Here is a 13,849-nt window from a genome sequence, read left to right on the forward strand (position 1 = left end):
GACAGGAGAGCACCAGGCCAGTGCACACTGTGACAGCGGGTGTAGTATGCGGAGGGGCCGCTGCTCGGCTCTCCCCGGCGCAGGGTGGGCGCTCCTGTATGGGCAGCACGTCTGTGTCATGAGCTGTTACCTGCTGCTGGCTGGCACGTCTGGCTGATACTGTTGCATCCTTGCCCTGCAGTATGCACGCCTCCCCGGAGCACAGCGGTCACCAGGCCGGGTGGACATCGCTCCCATGGCCCATCGGTCCGGAGACGAGTGTCGTACAATCCCCCTGCAAGAACCCGACGACAACCAGCGACCGTCCTCAGACCCTGCACAGCGCTAGGGCGAGCGAGGGCGGGACTCAATGCACCTCACACCAGAGCGAGAGCGAACCACAGCGCAGGAGAGGGGACTGAGCCACAACACAACAACTTCCAGTCAGCGCAGAGCGGCGCGAGAGCGATAAACCTTCCCCCTTTCTAATACAAATAATTGGTAGACGCTGACAGGATGATTGACGGAAGGAATAGCCAATGGGGATGAGAGAAGGTAGGATCGTAACCAATCAGAGGAGTAGGGGCGGTGCCTGGTGCTGGTTGTAGTCTGCCTTTGTGAAGCTCAGCTCATTCAGTGTGTGAAGGGCAGGCGGGGAGGTTGTGCGGGGTGCGGGCTGATGGGTCTGGATGTGACCGGCCATAGCGACTGATACCTGTGCTTGTGTCATGTCCACCATACATACGTGTACATGTTCTGTGCTGCTGCAGTGCCCACACCTAATGTATACAGTATCCCAGAGAGAGGCCTGGCATGGCCCCTTATGTGCCCACAGGTCACTGGTGGCTTTACATGGAGAGCTGATACATCAGAGAGAGACTGGCTACTAGGAAACTAGTGCCGCCTGACTGGTTGTTAAGATGGAGGTCTCCATAGCAAGCGGTGTCAGACTCGATTGATAAGCCCCAAACCTAAATATACTCGTACCCCTTCCCCAGCTGTTTCCCTCTATCCATACAGTCATGGTTGGCTTGGCCGAGTGTGCATGTGTTTTCGCTAGACTGGAGTTTGTCACTTGCATACACCTCTTATCTCCAAGGAAAGGCGACCTATATAAGTGAATGGGGTCACATCCATAATACTGAGGGCAGGGCCGCCATCAGGAATTTTGGGGCCCCATACAGCCTAAGTGTCTGCCCCCCGCCATTTTAAAACGACTTTATTTTGCGACATACCAATTCTGTATTACATTTCCCTTTATTTAGCAGCATTACAAGGCTTAATCAGATTCTATTTGCAGGTACAATCTGCTACGTGTGACTGCACCTATAGAGAGCCCACACCATCTATAAGAGCTCTCTTAATAAATCCTCAGGGCTTATTCACATTGCGTTTTTGGCCTCCCTTGCCGGGATACGTTGGTAACCAGTCAGAATCAGCTGTCAACTTATCTCTGCACGAAGAACTGGCCATTAAAAAAAAGGGGGGCCTGCAGTTCTCTGTGCAGGGATAAGTGGGGAGCTGATTGTGACTGGTTACCAACATATCCTAGCAAGGGAGGCCAAAAACGCAATGTGAACACTCCTTTAAAGTGAAACTCCCACCCCCAAACAGGCTGCTATGCTAATAGCATAGCGGCCTACATCATTATTAATACAAAGCACACAGACCTTTGGAGGTATTATGTGCTTTGTAGTTCTCAAGCTAAAAACTTATATATTATATATTATTGCCCCAGACGTTCCCTCTCCGCAGTGCCGCACACCCGATGCCCCAACAATCCCCCTCCACCCCCCGTCCACCTTCTAACATCTTTCCACTGCCCCCTGTACCCATACCTCCCAACTTTTGAAGAACCAAACGAGGGACAAAATGTGCGGCGCGCTTTGCGCGCCGTGGCAAATTTAGCCCCACCCACTGTTATGTTGACTCCACCCATTCTCATTAATTTTTCATGTGCCCGCACACAGTATAATCCTCCTACAGTCACCCGTACATTATATGTCCCCCTCTATCTCTCCCCCAGCTTCATATACACCCTTCATCTGCCCCCAGTTTCATGTCTCCCACCCAATCTCTGCCCCCAGATTCATGTCCGCCCATCCATTTCTGCCACCAGTTTCATGTCCCCCCCTCCATCTCTGCCCCCAGTTTCATGTCCCCCCATCCATTTCTGCCACCAGTTTCATGTCCCCCCCTCCATCTCTGCCCCCAGTTTCATGTCCCCTCCATCTCTGTCCTGTTTCATGTCCCCCATCTCTACCCCCAGATTCATGCCCTCCATCTCTGCCCCCCAGATTCATGTCCCTCCATCTCTGCCCCCATATTCATGTCCCCTCCATCTCTGCCCCCAGATTCATGTCCCCTCCATCTCTGCCCCCATATTCATGTCCCCTCCATCTCTGCCCCCATATTCATGTCCCCTCCATCTCTGCCCCCATATTCATGTCCCCTCCATCTCTGCTCCCATATTCATGTCCCTCCATCTCTGCCCCCATATTCATGTCCCCGCCATCTCTGCCCCCATTGTCATGCCGTCCTCTCCATCTCTGCCCCCATATTCATATATTCATGTCCCTCCATCTCTGTCCCCATTGTCATGCCGTCCTCTCCATCTTTGCCCCCAGTTTCATGCCGTCCTCTCTCTGCCCCCAGTTTCACGTTCCACATTACACTGACTGACTTACCTTCTCCTTCGTTCCCTCGCAGCTTTCTGCGCACCTCTCTCTCACTGGCGCACAGTTATAGACGCGATGTGACGTCATCACATCGCGTCTACAAGCCAGTAGCGGAGGCGGCGAAGCGAGGAGCTGACACAGGTCAGCTCCTCGCTTCAGCCGCATATGTGACAGCGAGAGAGGCGCGCAGCGAGAGAGGCGCGCAGCGGCGAAGCAAGGAGCTGACCTGTGACCGGCTACTGGCTTGTAGACGCGATGGCTGAAGCGAGGAGCTGACCTGTGTCAGCTCCTCGCTTCGCTGCTGCCGCCGGCTACTGGCTTTTAGACGCGATGTGATCACATCGCGTAACAAGCCAGTAGCAGCGGCGGCGGCGAAGCGAGGAGCTGACACAGGTCAGCTCCTCGCTTCAGCCGCATATGTGTCAGCGAGAGAGGCACACAGCGGCGAAGCGAGGAGCTGACCTGTGTCAGCTCCTTGCTTCAGCCGCATATGTCTTCAACTCAGATCTGCGTCCTCTGGATGCAGATCTGAGTTGAAATAGGACATACACAATGACTGCTACGGGCACCAGGGGGCCGGCACACGGTAGCGGGCCAAAACCGGGCCCCCCCCCATTTTTCAATTTGGCCGGGCCCCTGACGCCAGTACCAGTAGTACTGGCCTATCGGCGGCCCTGACTGAGGGTACTGCCACTTCTAGTCCAAAAAACACTGGGGTCAGGGTGTTATACAGGGAGAGGTCAATGTGCAGCAATCTTTTTGCAGATAGAAGTTGCTGACAGTCGCAACACAGCTTTCTGCATTTGCACAACAGGAACTATAGCCGAAGTTGCCACGTAGCGCTATCGTAAAGGATCGGTGTTATTTGCTAAACCCTTATTTACAGGAGGGTCAAGAATCCTTGTAGAAATCTAATGCCCTTGTCTATCGCAGCGCCCAGGGGTGAAAAAAAATGCAAAAATTAGCAAAACAGTATTTAGTCCTGATGCAAAGGACCCAGAAGACTCGCAGGGTCCTTAGGGAGTTTGGGAGGTCTCTGCATTTGAACTCCATTTTAATGTCTATGTGCATGGGGTCCTCCCATCTATTGCACAGATGTTGGGCAGATAAGGTTCAGGCAATTGGATTGCAACTGTGTGACCCCCTTTGGTCACATGGAGATAAGCCATGGCACTGCACAAACAAACCAAGCGTGTATAGGGAAGTCATACAAACTCTTCAGCCCTGGTTTTTAATCTGTATAGTGCCCGGTGTCCCTGCAAAAGAAATAGAAACCTTTATTTAGATCTGTGAAATCAAGAAATATATTGTGAATTGCTAATAGAAATAAAGCGGACATGTGTCCTATTTGCTGAAAATGTACCCGGGGAAGGGGGTCCAGCGTGTGATACCGGACGAGCCATGCAGGTTTATAAAATCTTAGACAGGGGCCAGTGCAGATTCCAAAATGTACAGGTTTAATCTGATTAGAAATAGAATGTGGATTAATTGAATGTCCAAAATCAGACTGGACAATGGCTTTAGATACGGTGCAGTCAGAAAATGTTTGGCCGATCCATCAAATACTGGTCATGCACCAGTAACAACAACTTGAGTACACCATAAACTGTGCATATGAAGTACGAGTATTAGATGACCAGCTGCTTTGCCTGGCATTCATATTAGGAGCATGACTCCTTAGCATACCTGCAGGGAGAACTGAGGACTGGCATGGTGACACCACACCCTGGAGACTGTCAGTAAGTCTCACTGAATCCAGCCATATTGACCACCATTAACATAAGATATATGCCGCCCTGTGTATTTTTCTACACTCGTCTTGTTAGAGCCACAAGAGGCTTACTCTCTATAAGACAATGACATTCAGAACATATCGTATATGCAACTATCCATGCAAAGATAAGAAATGGGGTTTTGGTTCTGATATAAACAAGCCCAGCAGGTTTTTCTATACAGTAGTCGGGAGGAGACAGAGACGAGGAAGACAAGGTCTGTTTTTTATCTAGGGGAACATCTGCAGAAAGTTCTCACCTTACTCCACATTCTTCCTTCAGGGTTTTTCCCACCAACGTAACCAGATTTACATTTGTAGAGAATTAGAACGTAAACATTTTTGCAAATATAAGTAATTCGTTTAATAGATCTTCTCTAACCATCTTAGAAGTGACATCTTTTGTCTTGATCACTCATCAATGGATATGACCATGAATACAGGAACTTTCTATGGTCAGGAACCGAACCACGTCCTTATTGTGGACAGGTTATCAGGAAGACACTACATGTATGGGAAGATAACCTGACCACAATAAGGACATCATGGCTGGTTATCAGGAGGACACTACATGTATGAGAAGATAACCTGACTACAATAAGGACATCATGGCTGGTTATCAGGAGGACACTACATGTATGTGAAGATAACCTGACCACAATAAGGACATCATGGCTGGTTATCAGGAGGACACTACATGAATGGGAAGATAACCTGACCACAATAAGGACATCATGGCTGGTTATCAGGAGGACACTACATGTATGAGAAGATAACCCGACCACAATAAGGACATCATGGCTGGTTATCAGGAGGACACTACATGTAGGAGAAGATAACCCGACCACAATAAGGACATCATGGCTGGTTATCAGGAGGACACTACATGTATGAGAAGATAACCTGGCCACAATAAGGACATCATGGCTGGTTATCAGGAGGACACTACATGTATGAGAAGATAACCCAACCACAATAAGGACATCATGGCTGGTTATCAGGAGGACACTACATGTATGAGAAGATAACCTGACCACAATAAGGATATCATGGCTGGTTATCAGGAGGACACTACTTGTATGAGAAGATGACCTGACCACAATAAGGACATCATGGCTGGTTATCAGGAGGGACAGTACATGTATGAGAAGATAACCCGACCACAATAAGGACATCATGGCTGGTTATCAGGAGGACACTACATGTATGAGAAGATAACCCGACCACAATAAGGACATCATGGCTGGTTATCAGGAGGACACTACATGTATGAGAAGATAACCCGACCACAATAAGGACATCATGGCTGGTTATCAGGAGGACACTACTTGTATGAGAAGATGACCTGACCACAATAAGGACATCATGGCTGGTTATCAGGAGGGACAGTACATGTATGAGAAGATAACCTGACCACAATAAGGACATGATGGCTGGTTATCAGGAGGACACTACATGTATGAGAAGATAACCGGACCACAATAAGGACATCATGGCTGGTTATCAGGAGGACACTACATGTATGAGAAGATAACCGGACCACAATAAGGACATCATGGCTGGTTATCAGGAGGACACTACATGTATGAGAAGATAACCTGACCACAATAAGGACATCATGGCTGGTTATCAGGAGGACACTACATGTATGAGAAGATAACCCGACCACAATAAGGACATCATGGCTGGTTATCAGGAGGGCACTACATTTGCATGAGAAGATAACCTGACCACAATAAGAACATCATGGCTGGTTATCAGGAGGACACTACATGTATGAGAAGATAACCTGACCACAATAAGGACATCATGGCTGGTTATCAGGAGGACACTACATGTATGAGAAGATAACCTGGCCACAATAAGGACATCATGGCTGGTTATCAGGAGGACACTACATGTATGAGAAGATAACCTGGCCACAATAAGGACATCATGGCTGGTTATCAGGAGGACACTACATGTATGAGAAGATAACCCGGCCACAATAAGGACATCATGGCTGGTTATCAGGAGGACACTACATGTATGAGAAGATAACCCGACCACAATAAGGACATCATGGCTGGTTATCAGGAGGACACTACATGTATGAGAAGATAACCCGACCACAATAAGGACATCATGGCTGGTTATCAGGAGGACACTACATGTATGAGAAGATAACCTGACCACAATAAGGACATCATGGCTGGTTATCAGGAGGACACTACATGTATGAGAAGATAACCTGACCACAATAAGGACATCGTGGCTGGTTATCAGGAGGACACTACATGTATGAGAAGATAACCTGACCACAATAAGGACATCATGGCTGGTTATCAGCAGGGCACTACATGTATGAGAAGATAACCTGACCACAATAAGGACATCATGGCTGGTTATCAGGAGGACACTACATGTATGAGAAGATAACCCGACCACAATAAGGACATCATGGCTGGTTATCAGGAGGACACTACATGTATGAGAAGATAACCTGACCACAATAAGGACATCATGGCTGGTTATCAGGAGGACACTACATGTATGAGAAGATAACCCGACCACAATAAGGACATCATGGCTGGTTATCAGCAGGGCACTACATGTATATTGGGACCCAAAATTGCATACAATATTCTAAGTGTGACCATACCAGTGATTTGTATAGACGCATAACTATGTTCTTGTCATGAGAATCTAGACCTGTTTTGATGCATCCCATACATTTCTTTGCCTTGGCAGCAGCTGCCTGGCACAGGTCACTAAAGGTAAGCTTGCTGTCCACCTAAATACCCAAGTCTCTATCACTGTCAGTCTTACCCAGTAATTTACTATTAAGGACATAATCAGACATTTTATTTCTTCGACCAAATGCATAACCTTACATTTGCCAAGTCTCCGCCCAGGCTTCCAGCTTCCTTAGATCCCCTTGTAATATTCTACTATCCTGCTCATTATTGATTACCTGACAGAGTTTAGTATCATCTGCAAATATAGAGACCCTGCTCTGTAACCCTCTACCAGGTCATTAAACAGGAGAGGACCCCCCTAATACTGACCCCCTCTTATGCCTATATTTATTTATCGACTTGATACTGATGCCTCCTTTATGTCTCACTCGGTACTAATGTAATGTTCCTATAACGCTCCCTACTCAGTAATATCTCTCCCAATGCACTGCCCACTCTTGTACCCCTATGCTGTAATGATGCCCAATTGAGGATGAGCACCATTGGCGCGTTATATTGTATGTCTATCAGTGATCACATTGGCCTTGTGCACCGCCAACACAAAGTATGATGATAAAGCAATTATTCCTTCCTCATACAATCTACTTCTTTTGCGTACTCAATCATCAGTCCTTAAATCTTATCAGCACGGCCATAAATTTCCATAAGTCATGTGACTGAGATAAGATAACAGAAGGTAAAATTGCGCCATCCGACTGCAGCTTAATGACTGACAGCAGACAACGGCCGTTAAAGGGGAAGTGCCGCCAAGAAATGATTTTTTGTTTATATGATGTCTTTATATTAAACACATTTTAAAATCATTTTTAGCGATTTTAATTTCTCATGTTATTATCTAGATTTCCAAAAAAAGTCTTGCAATTCCAACTCTTGCTACTAAGCCTAAAATAGTTTGTGACTTCCTGTCTCCCGGAGATGAACCATACGGGCTGTAGAAATAACTTGACTTGTATGGGAGAGTTTTCTAGGCCCGCTCTGTGACCCGTGCAGAGGTCATTGTATAGAGAGAGGAGCAGATAAGATGTGACAGTGGGCTGTAAGTGAAGTGTCTGCTGCAAAGAACTCTCTTACAGAAAACAGGAAGTCTCTGCATATTATTTGGCTTAGTGGCCAGAGTCAGAGCTGCAGGATTTTTAGGAATTTCTTTTAAATACAAATAACAACAACAAATCTTTTAAAAACATAATTTAAAATGTAAGAATTAAAAAATATATTTCACATAAAACTTTCATTATCTATTAGTATGGTTCATCGAGAATATTATATGGAGGTCCGCTACCTCTTCTCAGGTCATTGGCAGCACGTCCATTAGTCACATGATCAAACGAATGTGGCTGAGCTGCAATACCAAGCCTAGCTACTTCCGAGATCTGTCTGTCTTACTCACCTCTCCTTGGCTTCATTGTGACATCCAGAGACCCCTCAGTGTTGTCTTCCGACCTCTTTAAGCTTCCAGAATGACATCAGTGATCTTGGGGTCCTCTGGGGGGGTCATGGGGCATTGCCACTTCACGATACTTGTGTCATTGTGGAGGCTGTGGGATAGCCGGGCACAGTGACAGAGCCCAGGAGAGGTGAGTAAGGCTGTTTGTTATGTTTACTCACCTTCCCTGGGCCTCCACTTATTATACTCTGGGATCTAAAGTTTTTTGCAGGACGTGTTGTATTTTTCATTAGCACCATTTTGGGGTGCACATAATATATTCTTATTTTTTAATAATTTATACCATATAGAGTATGTATAGAATTTATTTTATTTTTATTTTTTTTAAACAAAAGACTTATTTTAATGTCTGCCTCTTGTAAAAGCCACAACTTCTTTTTCCATCAATAGAGCGAAATGAGAGCTTGTGTTTTGCAGGCTGAGTTGAAAGTAAGGTTACGTTCACACAAAAGAGGTGCAAAACGGTTATAGAAAACATCTTGCACCCAAGGGGCACCTGTTGTTAGACCTGGTCGGAGCCTCCATTGTACCGCGCAGAGGCTGCCAGCTCGCAGCAGAGTGGTGCTTCTGGTCCTCTGTGATGGCGGGACGAAACCTCCGCATTAGTCTGCTGGGATTCCGGTCTCCACCTGGGGCAGTTCCAGGGTCTTCGGGGTTAGTGGAGGGCCGGAGGCTATTTAGGCCTCATTCTGGCTACTGCCCGCCGCTGGTTATTCAGATTGCCTGGTGACAGGTCCTCCTGCTTTACTGCTCCTATCCTGACCCGCCTGAATCTTCTGTTGGTCCTTCTGCCTTCCTGTGTAGGACCTCAGCTTGTCTTCCAGACTACCTCTTCTTGACCTCCTGATTTGGCTACCTTCTGTTCTGCTGTGGATGACCTCGGCTTGTCTCCTGACTACTCCTGCTTGACCTCTGCTTGGTTACTCCGTTACCTCCTGTATACCGACCCGGCTTGATTGACTTTGTTTTTGGCTATCCCTGAAACCTGTGAGACCTCCAGTGTACCAATTTGGGCTTTACAACTTCCCTGCTACCTCCTGACAAAACCTCAGAACATCTCTCTCCGTGCTGACCAGCTCCCCCATTTATTCATCCCCTGAGCTTTCTGGGTTTTCTGGGTCCTCTATTACTTGGGGTGCGCTGAGTGTTCGTCACTCTCTGGGCAGTTGCAGTTCTGGGTCCCAGAATTTACCAAGTCCAACTCCACCATCAGGACGTCTGATGAAGACCTCTGCGGCATGGTTCTGGTTAGGAGAGCGCGGTACACTCCGGACTGTTTTTGCCTCGGTGTTTGGGGATTCTGGTTGCCCCAGACTTGTTCATTATTATCGCATCAGGTTCCTAACACCTGTTTTCACAGATCCCCCAGACATTTCAGTGGAGGGATCAATGAACGCGGCCAAAAATAGGACACGACCTCTTTCATCCATGTCAAAATAATGGTTATGTGAATAGCCCCCATTCACTGATGTGAGGATGTATCCTTACACTGATACTGGTTTGGGGTACATGTAACTCATTGGTCCCTTTTTATTCCATTTTTATTGTTAAAATCATACAATAATGAAAACTTAATAAACAACCACAAAATGCAACATAGAAGAGGAATCTAAAATGGAATCCGTCTCATCTACGAGAAAACACGTGACAGGGAAATCACAACAACGGAAAGGAAAAAGCTAGATGAAGGCAAGACCACGAAACATGCGGAGAGAAAAGTGCTGGTAGATCAATTATATATGACGTATTTATTATCTTATCATGAATTATTTAGTTCTACTACTTACCCCCACATGGGATGTTCCTATGTAATATGTGATTTATCAGTATGTACATGGCCACGGGTTATGGCGTTATTTTGGCATTGATAGACAGGTCTAAGTTACCCCTCATCCTTAATGTCCGTGGTTAGACCCCCACCGAACTACAGTTTATTCCTTATTCTATGGCTATAGGATACATTTATTTCATGGTGTTACCCCTTTAAGTGATGGGGTATCCTTGCACTTCTGGAGAATCTCTTCTTAGAACCCTGAATTATGACGTCCCTCTGTTATCCATCCTGAAAATGTAGAAATGAATCTATAACTAGATATTACTATTCCTCTTGTCAGTGGGTTGAGCCCTATATGAGACTACATGTACGGCCCTTATAGCACTATGGGGAGGTTTATAAAGACTGGTGGTATCAACGCCAGTCTTCATGACCTCATCTCCAATGGAGGGTGCACCTCATATATGATTAGGTGCACACCTCTTTATACGTTGGGCCATGCACCTACAGGGAAATGTATGCCACCTCATGTAAGTGCTGATGAATCTGTCTGGGCCAATGGCCCCACCACTGTACGCCAGTTTTCAGAAACTGGTGCAAGGCATATTAAATCTGTTCGAATGGGTCTACTGTTTAACTGGAGCCCCAATCTCTGTATAGCCAGGACCTTTCTCATTAATGCCGCTCCTGAAATCCTACCATTACATATTTTTTGACATGTTAGACTGATGACCAACCCAAAGGTTAGCTGAACAGTAACTGATGGGTGGTCCAAAACATGGACTAAGGCCTTTTAACACATTGGTGGGCCCAGTGTAAGGGTTTCATAAGTGGACCCTCCCATTACCACCACTTAGTCATATCTGACACGCACAGATTATAATGCCTGCTTAGTGGCCCCCATATAGTATAATGCCTGCTTAGTGGCCCCCATATAGTATAATGCCTGCTTAGTGGCCCCCATATAGTATAATGCCTGCTTAGTGGCCCCCATATAGTATAATGCCTGCTTAGTGGCCCCCATATAGAATAATGCCTGCTTAGTGGCCCCCATATAGTATAATGCCTGCTTAGTGGCCCCCATATAGTATAATGCCTGCTTAGTGGCCCCCATATAGTATAATGCCTACTTAGAGGCCCCCCTATAGTATAATGCCTGCTTAGTGGCCCCCATATAGTATAATGCCTGCTTAGTGGCCCCATATAGTATAATGCCTACTTAGAGGCCCCCATATAGTATAATGCCTACTTAGAGGCCCCCATATAGTATAATGCCTGCTTAGTGGCCCCCATATAGTATAATGTCTGCTTAGTGGCCCCCATATAGTATAATGCCTGCTTAGTGGCCCCCATATAGTATAATGCCTGCTTAGAGGCCCTCATATCGTATAATGCCTGATTAGTGGCCCCCATATAGTATAATGCCTGCTTAGTGGCCCCCATATAGTATAATGCCTGATTAGTGGCCCCCATATAGTATAATGCCTGCTTAGTGGCCCCCATATAGTATAATGCCTGATTAGTGGTCCCCATATAGTATAATGCCTGCTTAGAGGCCCCATATAGTATAATGCCTGCTTAGTGGCCCCCATATAGTATAATGCCTGATTAGTGGCCCCCATATAGTATAATGCCTGCTTAGAGGCCCCATATAGTATAATGCCTGCTTAGTGGCCCCCATATAGTATAATGCCTGATTAGTGGCCCCCATATAGTATAATGCCTGCTTAGTGGCCCCCATATAGTATAATGCCTGCTTAGTGGCCCCCATATAGTATAATGCCTGCTTAGTGGCCCCCATATAGTATAATGCCTGCTTAGTGGCCCCCATATAGTATAATGCCTGATTAGTGGCCCCCATATAGTATAATGCCTGCTTAGTGGCCCCCATATAGTATAATGCCTGCTTAGTGGCCCCCATATAGTATAATGCCTGCTTAGTGGCCCCCATATAGTATAATGCCTGCTTAGAGGCCCCATACAATATAATACCCCTCAACGGCTCATTACACAGTTAAATGCTCTATAGAATATAATGGCCCATCACCCATTAACCTGTGCCCCCCCCCCCCCCTCCCAATGGCCCCTCAGACATTACCCTGTATACTCTATTCTCCCTCCAGTGGCCCTTTGGACAATATTATAATGCCCCCTTCAGCTGTACCCACAATATAAAGTATGAAGTCCCCCTCCAGTTTTCCTTGGAGAACACAGATGTGTTGCAGTCAGTACATATTGGGATAACCCAAACCCCCTGCCTGGGACAGTGCTATAATTGTAGGACTGTTCTGATGACCCAAAGGGGCCCTTGCTAGTATAGGTCCCGATGCAAGTGCACAGTTTGCCTTATGGTTAAAGTATCACTGGCCTTGACTCAGCGTCGATCTGATCTATTTGCCTCCCAGCCGTGGAAGCTACAGCTCTGCTTCTATTTATTTAATAGGGGCAGAGTTGTCGTCCCCCGGCCCCACCACTATTACTTGAATGGGAGCTTTGGACCCCATCCAGTAGCTTCTAGTGCCAGAAGGCAGCCGGATCAGCTGATCAGTGTGGGGTCCAGGTGTTAGACCCCACTGATCAGATAAAGGTGACCTATATGGTGGATAAGTCATCAGTCTAGAAATCTAGAAAATCGGTCGGAAATTCCTTTTCAGATAATCCTTCCTATTATATAATGCTGATAAAAACCTCTCGATAGGATGTTGACATTACCTGATATAGACACAGTTCACACCCAACATTTCTAGGAACTATAAAATTAATGTGTGACCGGGCAAGAGCTTTCAGGATAGTATACAAAAAGGAGACTACAAGTAAGGAGGGGTATATAGACCTGATGTTATCATCAAAGACATTCCAGCTTCAGGAAGGTTCTTGTTACATTTGCATCACTCTACATTTATTAAAGGGGTTGTCCACATTCACAGGATAGGCTAATAGTATGTGCTTGCTGGGTGTCCGACACCTGGGCCCCTCACCATTCTGCTGATCTGGCTGCGTCTAAGTCCATGGACGAGTCCATAAGCATCTCTGCTTCTATTCTAGTCATAGTCAGAGAGTTGCAGTGCTGTAGCATGTAGCTTCTAGTGGCAAGGGGCACCTGGATCAACCGAACGGTGCAGGGTCTGAGTGTTAGACCCCACCAATCAGATATTGATTAAGTTCTCCCTTTAAGTGGAGAACTAATAGGACAGTATGAGTCCCCACCGTACACAGGCTTATCTCGTCGTTGCATTTATTCTCCCGGCCTTGGGTCTTCTTCTTTTGCATCCATATAGTCACCACTGCCCATGTTTTTTAGATCGACAAAGCACAGGCTCGGCCTAGCGCTCCAGCCTGGATGGGAGCACCAGAACCCTCTCCTCAGGATGGGTGGGAATCCCATCAGTCACCATATTAAGGTTATCTTTTACTTGCCAGTATTGTGTTTCTTAGGCCTAGGGGGACAGCACACATGGTGCAAAT

At 46.5% G+C, this 13,849-nt stretch overlaps 1 protein-coding gene across 1 annotated transcript in view; it reads right to left on the reverse strand.

Moving 5' to 3' along the window:
- MGAT5 (alpha-1,6-mannosylglycoprotein 6-beta-N-acetylglucosaminyltransferase) overlaps window positions 1-358 on the reverse strand; it is a 61,612-nt gene extending 61,254 nt beyond the window's left edge. The window contains exon 1 of the mRNA XM_075284561.1: window positions 131-358. The gene's annotated coding sequence lies outside the window, so the exon portion shown is untranslated. The remainder of the gene's footprint in view (window positions 1-130) is intronic.
- Between the last annotated feature and the right edge of the window lie 13,491 nt (window positions 359-13,849).

This window comes from Leptodactylus fuscus, chromosome 8, assembly GCF_031893055.1.
Source record: "Leptodactylus fuscus isolate aLepFus1 chromosome 8, aLepFus1.hap2, whole genome shotgun sequence".
NCBI lineage: Eukaryota > Metazoa > Chordata > Amphibia > Anura > Leptodactylidae > Leptodactylus > Leptodactylus fuscus.